Source organism: Phodopus roborovskii, unplaced genomic scaffold (genome assembly GCF_943737965.1).
Source record: "Phodopus roborovskii unplaced genomic scaffold, PHOROB, whole genome shotgun sequence".
Taxonomy (NCBI): Eukaryota; Metazoa; Chordata; class Mammalia; order Rodentia; family Cricetidae; genus Phodopus; species Phodopus roborovskii.
The window spans coordinates 6,745,148-6,758,702 of NW_026126407.1; the positions used below are offsets into that span (position 1 = coordinate 6,745,148).

At 48.4% G+C, this 13,555-nt stretch overlaps 1 protein-coding gene and 1 pseudogene across 1 annotated transcript in view; one reads left to right on the forward strand and one right to left on the reverse strand.

Moving 5' to 3' along the window:
* Positions 1–13,555, forward strand: part of Rph3al (rabphilin 3A like (without C2 domains)) — a 101,133-nt gene that overhangs the window by 6,106 nt on the left and 81,472 nt on the right.
* Positions 1,053–1,482, reverse strand: LOC127218903 (40S ribosomal protein S15-like; annotated as a pseudogene).

The following is a 13,555-nucleotide window of genomic DNA, read 5'->3' on the forward strand; positions in this document are numbered from 1 at the left end:
TGAGCCACTCACTGCTTTGTGTGTGTGTGTGTGTGTGTGTGTGTGTGTGTGTGTGTGTGTGTGTGTGTTCTGAGGATTGAACCCTGGACCATCACATACCAAACAAGTGCTCTACCACTGAGACACATAACTGTGCTTTGAAAAATTATGAAAACATCCCTTACAATGATGCATAGCTGATTGGTACAGAGGGCTAATTTGTTACTTAGGTTTAATGCTCCCCATTTGGGAGGGAAGATGTTCGGAATTCCCTTGTTCCTGCTTTATACACAGTTGAATTGTGGTTCCTTTGTTGTCCAGTTAGTGAAATAAGATGAAATCAGCACAGAGTGTAATGTTCTAAGTCGTCCCTCAGTGCCTTACCTTCAGAGTGGCCTGACTGGATGAAGAAATCTGATTTTTCCCATCCCTGGACAGGAGATGCATCAGGCATGCGTCAGCCAGACACAGCAGTGTGGTCCACTCTTCCTACTTACATCTCACTGGAGGGCTGGCTGTGCCATGCTTTGTTTACCCATTGAAGGCTATTTCGGTTGTTTTCAAATTATGAGTAAAGTTTCTATATATGTGTGTGTATCAGTGGGATGTGGGCGTAACTTTTCTATTTTCTTGTGTAAACACCACAAAGTACAGTAAAACTGTAATCTGGTGCTCTGCTCAGAGTCTCATTTGAACATTTTAAGTTCTCAATGGTGAAAAGTGGGGGAGGTATTCACATACCCTTTACTACAGTTTATTGTTATAATTCTACTTTAAAATATCTTAAGATTTATTTTTATTTGTGTTTATGTATGACACGTGTGTAGGTGCCTATGAAATCTAGGAGGAGCTGTCACATCTGGAGAGGGGGCTACGGGCAGTGGTGAGCTCAGCGATGTGAGTGCTGGGAACTGACGTTGGGTCCCCTGGAACCCTCCGGTAAACACTGGGCAATCTCTTCAGGCGTTGGTTTTGTGGAGTTTTGTTTGTTTTTTTGTCTTGTTTTGTTGTTTTTTGTTTTTTGGGGTTTTGTTGTTGTTGGTTTTGTTTTGTTTTTGACTATACATGGTTAGTTATTTGAGGGGGATGAACCGGGAGGAATGGGTGGCACCGATGCCAGGCCGGCCTTGCTTCACCGGCTTGTAGGTAACAGACAACTCGCCCAGGTAGTGGCCGATCATCTCTGGCTTGATCTCCACCTGGCTGAAGGTCTTGCCATTGTACACGCCCTCCATGCTGCCTGCCATCTCGGGCAGGATGATCATGTTCCTCAGGTGGGTCTTCACCTCGGGATTCTCCGTGGGCGGCGGCGCCTTCTGCTCGGCCTTTCTCAGGCGCCTGAGTAGGAAGTGCTGCTTCAGCCATGGATTAGGTGTTGCCTCTGTCGGCGCTGTACAGCTGCATCGGCTGCTCATAGGACATGTCCAGCGGTTGGTTCAGGTCCACGCCGCTGTAGGTGAACTTGCGGAAGGTCCGATTCTTCTTCTGCTCCACTTCAGCCATTTCGGTGGCTTCTAGGAAAAGGAAGTGTTGGCTGTGTCTGCCCAGGCTATTTTTTTAAGAAGTGCGTGTGATGTGTAGCGTGCATGCGGAGGCCACAAGTCGACATTCAGACACTTTGCATTTACTGAGGCAGTCTCTTGATGAACCAAGAGCTTGCCAGTCCAGCTTGCCTCCAAGTGGACTCATCCTTGGCATCTAAGAACTGGGCTAACTGACAGATGGTTACCATGCCCAACTAGCTTTTCACATGGATTCTCAGAATCCGAATTCCAGTCCTCAGACATGCATAGCAAACACTACTACTGATCCACCTCCCCAGCCCAGAGCTGTACTTATTAGCAATATTGTTGTTCTGGGACCTGGTTTTACTATGAATGTAGTCCAGACTGGCCTTGAACTCCCAATGATCGATCCTCCTAGTTTAGTCTCCCAGGTGCTAGGATTATAGATACAAGCTACCACACCTGGTTTGTTGTTAATTAATCTTTTACTAAACTTAATTATCATAGTTTTGTCTGTATAGGAATGAAAACAACATATATAGAGTTTGACTCTGTCTGTGGATTCAGGCATCACGGGGGGGGGGGGATCAGGAAGTGTTTGATGTTGTCTGTGGGTTCAGGGAATATTTGCCCTGTAGGCAGGGTATGTACCTTCGGGAAGCAGAGGAAGGCCCGAGTGAAGTCTAAGTAGCCTGACCCTGGCTTTCTATCACTGTGTGTATCTCTGTCTTCCTTCCCTCACCACCCCAGTTAGGTCTGTCACTGGAGCTGTGCTAAAGGTTATGTACCCCACTTTACAGGATAGTTCTGGTTGCTCAATCTCACTAGTATTTGATGTCAGATTTGGGATTTGGCTGTTCAAATAGATGAGTAGTAGTATCCTTGTTGTGATTCATAATTCCCTAAGATGTGTTTTTTGAATGTTTTTCATGTTGTTTGTCTTTCACACAGCTTTTTTTATTTAAAAAATTAAATTATGGCCAGGTGTGGTATTGCACGCCTTTAATCCCAGCACTCAGGAGGCAGTGGCAGGTGGATCTCTGAGTTCATGGTCAGCCTGGTTGGCCTACAACTTGAGTTCCAGGACAGTCAGGGCTGTCTGTTTTTTGAAATCATGTCTCAAAAAACAAAAAAATAATTTGAAAACTCAATTGCATTTATTTATTCTTGGAGTAAGGAGGGTAGTGCATACCGTGTGTGTGGAGTTCAGAGGACAAACTTGGGAGCTGGTTCTCAGCTTTTACCATGTGGGTCCAGGAATCCAACTCAGGTTGCCAGGCTTGTCAGTTGGAACTTTATGTGCAGAACCATCTCGCCATCCCTTAATCATCTAGTGTGCGTGTGCGTGTGTGTGTGTGTGTGCGTATGTGCGTGTGTGTGTGCGCGCACGCGAATGCAAATGTGGAGGTCAGAGGTCAACTTTGTGGCATCAATTCTCCCTCCCTTTGTGTAAGTTCTGGGGATTGAACTCATGTTGCTAGGCTTGCTTTACAAGTACCGTACCCTCTGAGCATTTAATATTTTGACCATTGCTGTAACTTAACTCAACAATATAGAGCGGTGATCATCAATCTTCTTAATATTGTGGCTCTTTAATTCAGTTTCTCATGTTGTGGTGACCCCCAACCATAAAATTATTTTCATTGCTACTTCATAACTGTAATTTTGCTACTGTTATAAATCAAGTGTATGTGATATGGGACCCCAGTGAAAGGGTCACACAGCCCCCAAAGGGGTCTCGACTCACAGGTCAAGAACCAGCTCTAGATGTTTCAAGGCCTGCACCTTTGGAGACGGGTGTAGTTTTTTTTTTTTGGTCTGTCCTATTCTGTCTTGTTTTGGGTTAGGCTCTCACTACCTGGCCTAGGCCGACCTAGAATTTTCAGCTCTGTCACCTTGGCTTCTTGAGTGCTTGTTGGATTACACCTGAATCCCCACGCCCACCTGTTTGTTTGTTTGTTTGTTTTTAACGATTTAGTTTTTAAATTATATGTATATATGTGGGGGTGGAGAGTATGCACGTGCATGCAGTTGCAGCTGGAATTAACAGGAAGTTGTGAGCGGCTTGGGTCTAGGGACTGAACTCAGGTCCTCTGTAAGAGCAGTGCACCTCAGCTGCGTCATGTCTTCCAGCTCCAGGGGATTGGCTTTTGATGTGGCCTCATATTATAACACTTGTCTCTTTTAGGAAGGTCATGTGACCTGTCCCTTCAGCTGATTCCTCTTCCAGGATATATGGAAATGGCCCTCTCTGGGACATTCCCAAAACTGGAAGGGGAAGGCCTCCAAACTGGCCACTGGGAGCTGAGAGCCCAGGCCATGCTCTGGAGCCTCAGGCAGTGGTCAGAGGCTCAGCAGGGCTGGCCTCACCTCTACGGTTTGCAGATATTTTCTCCCATTCTGCGAGTTCTCGTATCACATTCTTGATATTGTTGCTTAGGTTTTTTGTTCTCGTAAAGTTCAGTTGTCTTTTCTGCTGTTGCTTATGCTGTCCTTGTCACAAATGAGGCAGTGGGTATAGAGTAGCGGGAGGCATGACACCAGCTGTCCCTGTCTGTAGATACACATGGCAGGGAGGTGCAGCCCGCGGGATGGCCATGAACTCCCAGGTGAGGACACTGGACTTGATCCTAAAATGCTGAGCGGTGTGGGGGTGTGTGTGTATGTGTGTATGTGTGTGGTGTTTCCAAGGTTGCATAGATAATAGATTGATCAAGGTCTGGAGAAGTAGTAGCCCTCTCAGAGACTTATTTCTGAGCCCAAGAGAGACAACTGTAGCATTGCAGCAAGCTAGCAAAGGTCCCCGCTGCCTGTCTGACACCTCTCATTCAAGCCACTGCCTACTCTTTGCAAGCTGAGACAGCCTAACCTCCTCAGTAACCCCCTTCAGTGTGCTCTGGCCTTTGGCCACTTCCTGCCCCACTCAGGTTCTGAGAGCCCTGGCAGAGTGTTTGGCAGGTACTTGACAACTTCCCCACCTACCTCTGGTTTATTACCTTTGTGAGGCACCATCTGCCAGCAGCCAGGTCTTCCTGGAGGCAGGAAAGTGGGGGGAAGCCCCAGGGCTCAGCCCAGCTCAGATCAAATTAGGGCCCTTGTAGCTATGGGCACCAGATGGTGGCTGCAGCTCTCTGGGATTGGTTCCTTTGTCTCTGTAAGAGAATAGTGGTCTTATCATCCCCATGGACTTGTTGTGAGTGCCTGATATCAGCCTGTGGCAAATGCCCACTGGGCAGGCAGCACCTGTGAATCTGGCTGCTTTGCCTTTCTTTCTTGATAGCTCAGGGTCATGTTGAACACATGTACATGTGATTTTCAATTTGTGGGAACATCTTAAAAACCATGAAGATGCCTGGCTAGGTGCCTCTGGTTTTGTTTGGACCCTCCCTCTACTCATCTCCTCTGTACCAAGTCCTAGTCTGGGGTAGCCCCCACTGTTGCATGAATCATGGGCAGTTGGCACTAGGGATGTCATGTGGGCATCTTTGTTTACTTGGGGTCCTAAGTAGCCTGTGGAGAAGTGGGCAGCTGGCCCCTCAGCAGCATGGCACTTAACCTTGGAGTTGGAACAGAGAAACGTCTGTTTGTGTTTCCAGGAACAAGAGGGGACAGCTGGCTCACAGATAGCAGGCTAGGTCAGCTGAGGGTTGCCTTGGCGGCTGGCTTTAAGCAAACAGCCAGCCAGGAGCTTGGGCGGAAGAAGGATGGAGACGTTCCTGGTGGGGCTGAGGACGACCTGAGAGCTGCTTTCTAGCCAGGAGAGGCAGGGGTGACGGAGACTACTCCAGGGACTCAGAGGATCACCCACCACGGAACTGAGAATCAGGCCTCTACCTGGCAGGTAAGGAGAGAGGAGCTCCTTTCTGTCTCTGGCTGAGTTTTGTCCAGATCCTTCAATAAGCAGTACCTAGGTGGGAACTAAAATCATATTTCCTTTGCAGAAATTGTGTTGGCCTGGGCTTTCCAGGTCCCATAAGTCACATAATGGAAACAGGTTGTATTTCTGGATAGAAAGCTCCAGGTGTGACAGCTCGGGCCTGCAACCTTAGCACTCAGAATGAACAGTAGTGCTGTAGAGAAGTCCAGGCCAACCCTGGTTATAGAGTGAGTTACAGATTCATGTAGATTACAGGGTAAAACTTGAGACAGAGTGAGAGAGATGACAGAGACACAGAGTCAGAGACAGACAGACAGACAGAGACATACACACAGACAGATAACAGAGACAGACACAGCATCAATACTCTTTAGTGCATGTCTCAAGCCAGTTTTGGAGGCCCCTGGGAAGACCTAGTGTGCTCTGGGCAGATGTTGCCTTTCCCGGACAGTGTGATGTTATTCCATAACTGTTGAGCCAAAAACTGCTTTCATTTCTATCCCCATATGTATGTACTTTTTGACAGTCTGGTTAAGTAATGTTTTTATTTTGTTTACTGGGGTTTTTTAATTACATTTGTTCACTTAGTTCATGGTCACAGAACATGTGTACTTCATAGGACAACCTTCAGAGAAGTCTGTCTTCTCCCTGCATCGTGTAAATCCCAGCGATCGAACCAGGCTATCAGGCTTGGCAGCAAGTGCCGGAACTCACTAACCCATCATGTAGACTGTCTGTGTATAAACAGGTTTATCTGTGCTTTTATCATAAGGAAAAGTATGGAATGCTGGGATTCAGGAATGTCACTGCACCTGACTAAAATAATGGCTTAAATGCAAACAGGATAATTGAGGGAAAGTAGCTGTGTTCATTTACGGTGGTCAGTGTGGGGTTGAAAGCCGTGTTGTAGTGTTCCATGAGCTGCTTTGCTGATTCATGAGGGGAAGAGCTTTGGGGTGGGTTCAAACCACTAAGATAGTGTGTATGTATGCATATACATATGTATGTTATGTGTGTCTGTGCCTGCAGAGCCCACAATTCATTGCCCTATTTTTTAAGGCAGTACAGGCTGGGCATCCAGTGTGCCCTGGGGATCTGCCAGTCTGGTCCATTCTCCCAGCACTGAGGCTATAGATTTGCTTGCTACTTGATGCCACACTCTGCCATTATATGTTCGTTTTGTTTTTCAAGCCAGTTTCTCTGTGTAACAGCCCTGGCTGTCCTGGAACTCGATTTGTAGACCAGGCAGGTCTCGAACTCGCAGAGATCCGCCTGTCTCTGCCTCCAAGTGCTGGGATTAAAGGCATGCGCCACCACAACTGGCTGTCCACACCCTGCTTTTTGTGTGGGTGCTGGAGATAGGAATTCAGGGTCTTGTGCTTATGCAGCAGGCACTCACAGCCTTCCTCCAGGCCCCCACTGCTGTCTTTTAAAGTAGAAAGGAGAGTGCATTTTGAGATGTGCAGTTCTATACTGTGTTGGGAAAATATCTGATATTGTGATTACGACACCACAAATGTGACCATGATGTGCTAGCTGTATTTGTAATGAAAGGAAATGGAACATTCAGTTGTAGATTAATGAAAAATTAAAAAAAAAACCAAAAAACAGGGATTCCCCCCCCCTAATTTAAGTTCACAGATCCCTTCTTTAACCCTCAGGGGGCGCAATGACCCAAAGGGGGTGTTTCAAGCTCCCTCCTTTGCCCCTCCCCATCTGACTTTTTTAGAGACAGTGCTACTGTGTGCACTTCTCCCGAGTGCACACTACTGCACCCAGCATGGAATCCTTTTTTGTGTGTGTGTGTCCACTGTGACCTCTTTGTTCCAGAAGTTGGAGCCTTTCTTGGTCCTTAGTACTTCAGGAAATCTGGGAATGGAGCACTGTAGAACTCCTTATCAATTAACGCACATAGTCAAATTGACCCATGGTGCCTATTGTTCCCACCCCCATGACAAGATTGACTCTGTTATCCTAATGTGTTGTGGGTTGAACTGTATCCCTCAAAAGGATATATTGATGCCCTTACCTCTCGGTGCCTCAGCTTTTACTTGGAAATAGGGTCATTCCAGATGTAACTATTAGATTGAAAGCCTTCTGGGGTGGGATGTCATATGATCCCAACACACTTAATTCCAGTACTCAGGAGGCTAGGGAGGAGGAATATAAGTTCCAGGCTAGTCTGAGCTATATAGCAAGTTCTGGGCTAGCCTGAGCTATATGCAAGCTATATGCAAGCTCCTGCCTCAAAAACAAAGAACACAGGCTGGGAATATAGCTTAAAGAGTCCCAGGTTCAGTCCTCAGTACAAAAGAAAAAGGGGAAAAGTCAGACTGAGGTTGGGGTTGTGTTAGCTCAGTGGCAGCACTGTATTCTCAGCTCAGCACTGGGGAGGGAGAGCAGGGGAGGAGTGGGGAGAGGCAGAGAGGAGAAAGAGGACAGCCGCGTGAAAGCAGACAGGCAGACAGAGCTCAGGGCTGCAGCTTCAGGCTTGGGAATGCTGAAGAGTAGCAGGCTCCAGCGGTGAGCAGTTGAGGGACACCTTGGACAACACTCAGCGCTGCCCATCCCCTGCTTTCAGACTTGCTCTAGCAACTTTGTGGTGGCACCCCTAGGACACAGCTATGGCCTGGTGCCAGCAGGCTCTGGGCCTACAAGGTGGTTTGTGCCAGCCTGCACGGCCTCCCTCCTGCGCCTTCACGGGTGATGCTTGCCCAAGGAGTGTGGTTACCTTGTGATTCTCATGATCCGAGTGTTCCTACCTGCCCTGTGCCAGGCTTTTTAGAAATGACAAAATCGAGCTGCGCCTCTGGGGACGCGTGGGCAGAGCTTGTGGCTTGAAAGCAGGAAGATATTCTGCATCTCATTTGAGGTGGAAGCTTTTCACCTGGGGAAGATGTAAAGTGCTTGTTTCAAGTTAGACAAAAAGGCGGGCAGGAGTTTGGGGGGGGGTCACTGGCCTGGACATCCTAGCTCCTTAAAGGGTCTAAGGATTAAATAGAAGGCGCCGCTGCGGTTATATTACGGTGTCTTGTGAGTACACGTGGGAGGCCTGCAGGGTTACGGAGGAGAGCCGCCAGGCACCCAGCAAGTGTGTCTGCTGGGCCAGTGCTGCAGTGGGACCTTGTGCTGTTCTTGCTTGGGCCCTTTGCTTTGTGGCTAAGTAGAGATGTGTGTATCAGGGCACAGGTGTAAGAGCCCTGCCACAGCCGTGGGTACAGGGAGCCTGCCTGGAAGGAACTGAGCAGGGTCCTCAGGGATAGGTAGGGGGCTCTCATCTGTTTTCCTCTGAAGGTGACTGGAGAGCTAAGTTCCTCACTCTCCCGAGAAACCTGTGCCATGTCCAGGGCTCCTGCTGTCACTCTTTTACATGTCACCTCTCTCCTCTCTCTCCACATCTGTGCTTAAGTGTATTAAAATTTTTAAGCCCTCCACTCGCCTCCAATTCGTTGAGACAGTGTCTCACCATGTAGCATTGGCGGGCCTGGAATTCACTGTGTAGACCAGGCTGTCCATGAATCCATGAAAACCTTCCTGCCTCTGCCTCCTGGGTCCTGGCATCAAAGGTGCGTGTTATCACATCAGTGTATATGATGGGCACACATCTGAAAGTATCTATGTGGAAGTCATAGGGAAACGTGAAGGAACTGGTTTTCTCGTCATCCATGTGGGGTTGAGGATCAGAATCTGGTCCTCAGACTTAGCTGCAAGCACCTTTACCCCCTGAGCCATTTTACCAGCCCATTAAAACCTTTTCCTTTTTTTAAAGCTAGGACTAGTGGCTCATGCCTATAATCCCAGTATTTGGGAGACTGAGTCAGGAGGATTGCCCTGGGTTTGAAGCCAGCTTGTGTTGTAGCCTGGGCTACAGAGAGAGACCTTGTCTCAAAGAAAGAAGTAGGAAGGGCAAAATAAAGCAATAACAACAAGTGTCCTTCTCTTTATAAACTCTGGCTTTTCTTCATTAGATTGAAAGAAATGTTAATACTTCCAAATGGCAGCCTGCCACTTTAACAGTGCGTGTTCCGTATCATATCACACATTCTCTGCCTGCTGTTTGGTTCCTCGTCTGCAGCTAACCTTGCTGTGTCATCTGTCATTTTTGATGTTAACTGACCTTGAACCTGAATGGACCGTTCCTCAAGCATCCAGGTCCTTTCTGTCATCTGTCATTTTTGATGTTAACTGACCTTGAACCTGAATGGACCGTTCCTCAAGCATCCAGGTCCCTTCTGGGTTTCTAGTGGGTGTGAACCACCTTGCCACGTGGCCAGAGGCAAGACAGGAAGGAGACCCACCCAGAGCTGGGTCTACGCATGGCTGAGGGCACCAGATGAATGGATTGGAGGCGAGGTGGCTGGCCAGGCCCTGCTTTGTGGGCTGTAGTGTATTGGTTCTTTGAAGGTGTGCCAAACTCTCAGCATGTTCAGGCACTGTACTAGTCCAGGAACACTGAGGACATCTTCAGAGTTGTCTTCACGGGGACAGCAGAGACAAGGAACCTGGGGCATACAGAAGCAAGGCAGGGTCAGTCCAAATGTTGGCTAGAGAGAGAAGCTACAGAGAAGATGGAGCTGGTATCTGTAGAAAGACAATAGGAAGAGAGTATCCCAGGTGAAGGCTGATGAGCAGGTAAAGTTGAATGCTGTACAAGCCAGGCAGCCTACACACACACACACACACACACACACACACACACACACACACACACACACACACACACACACACACCAACGGAGGCCCCTGGGTGTTTTGGCCCCTTGGGTGCAGCTTGGGTGTTTTGCCCTGTGGTAGTGCAAAGCCACAGACATTTTTTGAGCTCACTGACCTATGCTGCTAAGGTAGATCTCTGGTTCCACAGGAAGGGCTAGAGTGTGAATCCCAGGAGCCTGAAGTCTGATTAGGAAGCACTGTTATAGTGTTGGCAAAAAGAGGGGTGGGCACCTGGGGCCAGGAGGAAGCAGGAGTTTCCCCAGGCAGGCAGATCTGGCAGGAGGCATAATAACAGGGCGATGTTTAGGAATGAGTGTCAGACATGGGCTTCCCCAGGACTCTTAGCTCATCTTGAATCCTCATGTCATTCCAAGAGGCTTCTCAGTGAGCCATGCTCTGGGTTCAGGATGGGCCTGGGAGGCCTCCAAGCCTCCTGTCTGAGTCTTCCTTCCTCCCAGCACAGCCTGACAGGTGGGGATGTTGCTGTCTATGCTCACCTTATCCTGTAGCTATCATCCTGTTTCCCATATCATAGTAACAGCAGATAGATGTCAGGGCCCGTTGCTAAGGATTCCTGGAATATTAATTAATGCCTGGTGTAGAGTGAAGGGCTTTCACACAGTGCCTAACGCCTCAGCAAACACTAGTGCAGGGGCAAGTATTGTCTTTTGTCTCAGCTTCTCCTCCCTCCCTGAGACTCCCCCCCCCCCAATCTCCTCCTCTGTCATCCTCAACCTATCCATAGCTGCCTACCTTGGGAGTGACAGACTTGACAATAGCAAATGTGCACCCACTCTCCCTCCCACACCAGGGCAGACATGACTAATGGATCACAGAATTCTTCCTATGGGGGCTGGATGGGGACTGCAGCTAGGTTGCCACCCAGCTCTCTGGGTGGTGGCTCAGATTTTGCACTCAGTATGAGGACTCTTTCCCAGTCTCTCAAAAGCTGCCTGCTTTGTCTCTAGCCCTCCCACCCTTGCTTCTTAGGGCTTGTCTTTTGTTGTATGATCGATCAGGGAGGGACCTTTGTCTCACATTTGCATCTTCCACCTAGACTTTTGATTTTTTTTTTCTTCCATTTTTTTTTTTTTTTCTTCCCACAAGTGGAAAATCAAACCTGACCCGGTAAGGGGTTTGGTTGGCGGTTAAGGTCAAGGTAAAAGGTTTTATTTGCCAAATACAATTTGTATGCATTATGTGTTGCTACATTAATGTGCAAACCAACCATCCCTAGACATAACCATTTACAATGCACCCTGAACCTGTCAGCTGGGTGTTTGTTTCTGCCACCCACGACTGGGCCACGTGTTTCATTTAAGCATCAAGATTCAATGACCCAGATGTCTGTAAGAGGCTGTTAGGAGGCAGGGCCTGCACTGGCTGGTGCCTTTTGTGTTTGGGCGCCCCAGCCAGACAGGGTTTGTTCTCGGGTTCCCACCTGCCACTCCGTTCTCATTCCCCTGTGGTGTTTTCCTTCCTTCTCACATGAAGATGGTGTGGCCCGACTTGGGATGTGTTTCTCCGGGTGTGCGTGGGGCACAGGGTTGGAGTGTTTCTCCCTTGTGATGGCATCGAGGCAGACCCTGGCCAAGCGGATTATCTTGTCTTTGGCTCAGCATCTATCCCCTGCTCACATTCTCTGCACATTCTGGAATTCACAGGCCAGATAGCATCATTGAAAAGATCCCTGAGAAGAAACAGAGGAAGTAAACACGGGAGAGGGGGAGAGGGTGAGAGGGAGGGAGGGAGAGAAAGAGGGAGAGAAAGAGGGAGAGAAAGAGGGAGAGAAAGAGGGAGAGAAAGAGGGAGAGAAAGAGGGAGAGAAAGAGGGAGAGAAAGAGGGAGAGAAAGAGGGAGAGAGAGAGGGAGAGAGCGAGAGCAGGAAGAAGCTGTCTTTTGGGCCTGTGGCCCCTCCCAGGCCCTGGGTAGGACAGGGGCTGGGTGAGTGTGTCATGCTTCTGCAAGGACAGGTTGATTTGACCCCTAGGTATGGTGTGTGATAGGGACAGCTGTGGGTGGTTTTCTACCCTGGCCCTAGCTCTGGTGAGTTAGGAGGTTGGGAACCAGGCAACAGCGTTTCTGGGGTCACAGGGACCCCTGGGGCCATGGTGGGGAGGACACAAGTCTTTCCTCTTTGGTTGCCTGCTTGTTTTGATGGCATGGGACCTCATTTGTTCACTTTACCATTGAGCCACGCCCCTAGCCCTCACTCCTTTTTTCTAGAACACCGTGCTGGCTGGCTGTTACAGTACCTGCCAAGGCCCATCAACCAAGAATCTAAAGCCAGCACTGGTCCTACCAACTCCAAGCTAAGGAGCCAGAAGCCTCTTTTAAAGTAGATGCAAAGATTTTGCAAAGAGTCGACTTTGGGGGAGTCACATACTCTTAAACACAATTGAAGATCTATAAGTAGGCCCTTCAGAAAATGCAACATTGACGTTAGACTGATGGTATCCTGCTGCTTCCAGCAGATATTTCCTGATGGACAATTCTAGACAAACTTCAGAGAGAGTGGGCATGAGGCCTGCAGCTCACAGCTTGGAGTGGATGTGAACATTACTGTATAAAAGATGACTCAAAATGTGTTTCCCCAAAATGCCCATTCCACATCTCTTTTGAGAATTTACCCTTGGGAACTCAGCAGAGATAGCTACCAAGATGGATCTCTCAGGGTATCCACTTTTTTGTTGAGTGTACAGAGAACTCAGAAGTCATCAGTGTGTCCCAGATGATGAACTATGTCTAGCCTACTCTGGTGTCATAATATTATAATGTCAAGGATATTGGAAAGCATAGGATAGAATAGTAACCTGAATAAACAAGGTAGGTAATAAGAATCCAATTTTACTTAAAAATCTGTGTGTAAATCCCTAGAAAAATACAGAAGGTCTTTACTCCATTAAGATGCTGAGCATCGCCATGGGGGAGGAGTGATGAGTGTCTCTGGTGTTTTTTTTTTTCCCCTTTGGGGTGTGTTGAGGGGAGGGAGCATATCATGTGTAGTACGCACATGTGATGGGCCGGAGGACCACTTACGGGAGTTGGTTCTCTCCATCATGCGGAGCCTGAGTATCAAAACTCAGGCTGTCCGTCTTGGAGGCACTGAAACAACTCTCTGCCTCTTGCTTTTTCTTTATCATACAACATCCCATGGAGTCCAGGGCATGAAGCTCGCAATGGGGACAAGTCCCCTGGGGACGTGGGCAGTGAACACACAGGATGACCACCTCTTGACTTAGGAGAGAACCTGATCTCTCAGAAACACAGTATTTGCTTTTACAAATCTTGCTCTGAGAGTTGCCAGGGGCTTATGAACCTTCTGTGCCCTAGGAATTTTCTCAAGAAGTTGGCATAAGCCACTCCTGTCCCTGCCTGCCCTCAGCACCCGTAGCCTCCACTGAAGGACCCCTGAGTGTCTCTACTGGATGCAGCCTCTGCTCAGCCTTTTACACCCAATACAGGATAAGAGACGCAAGGA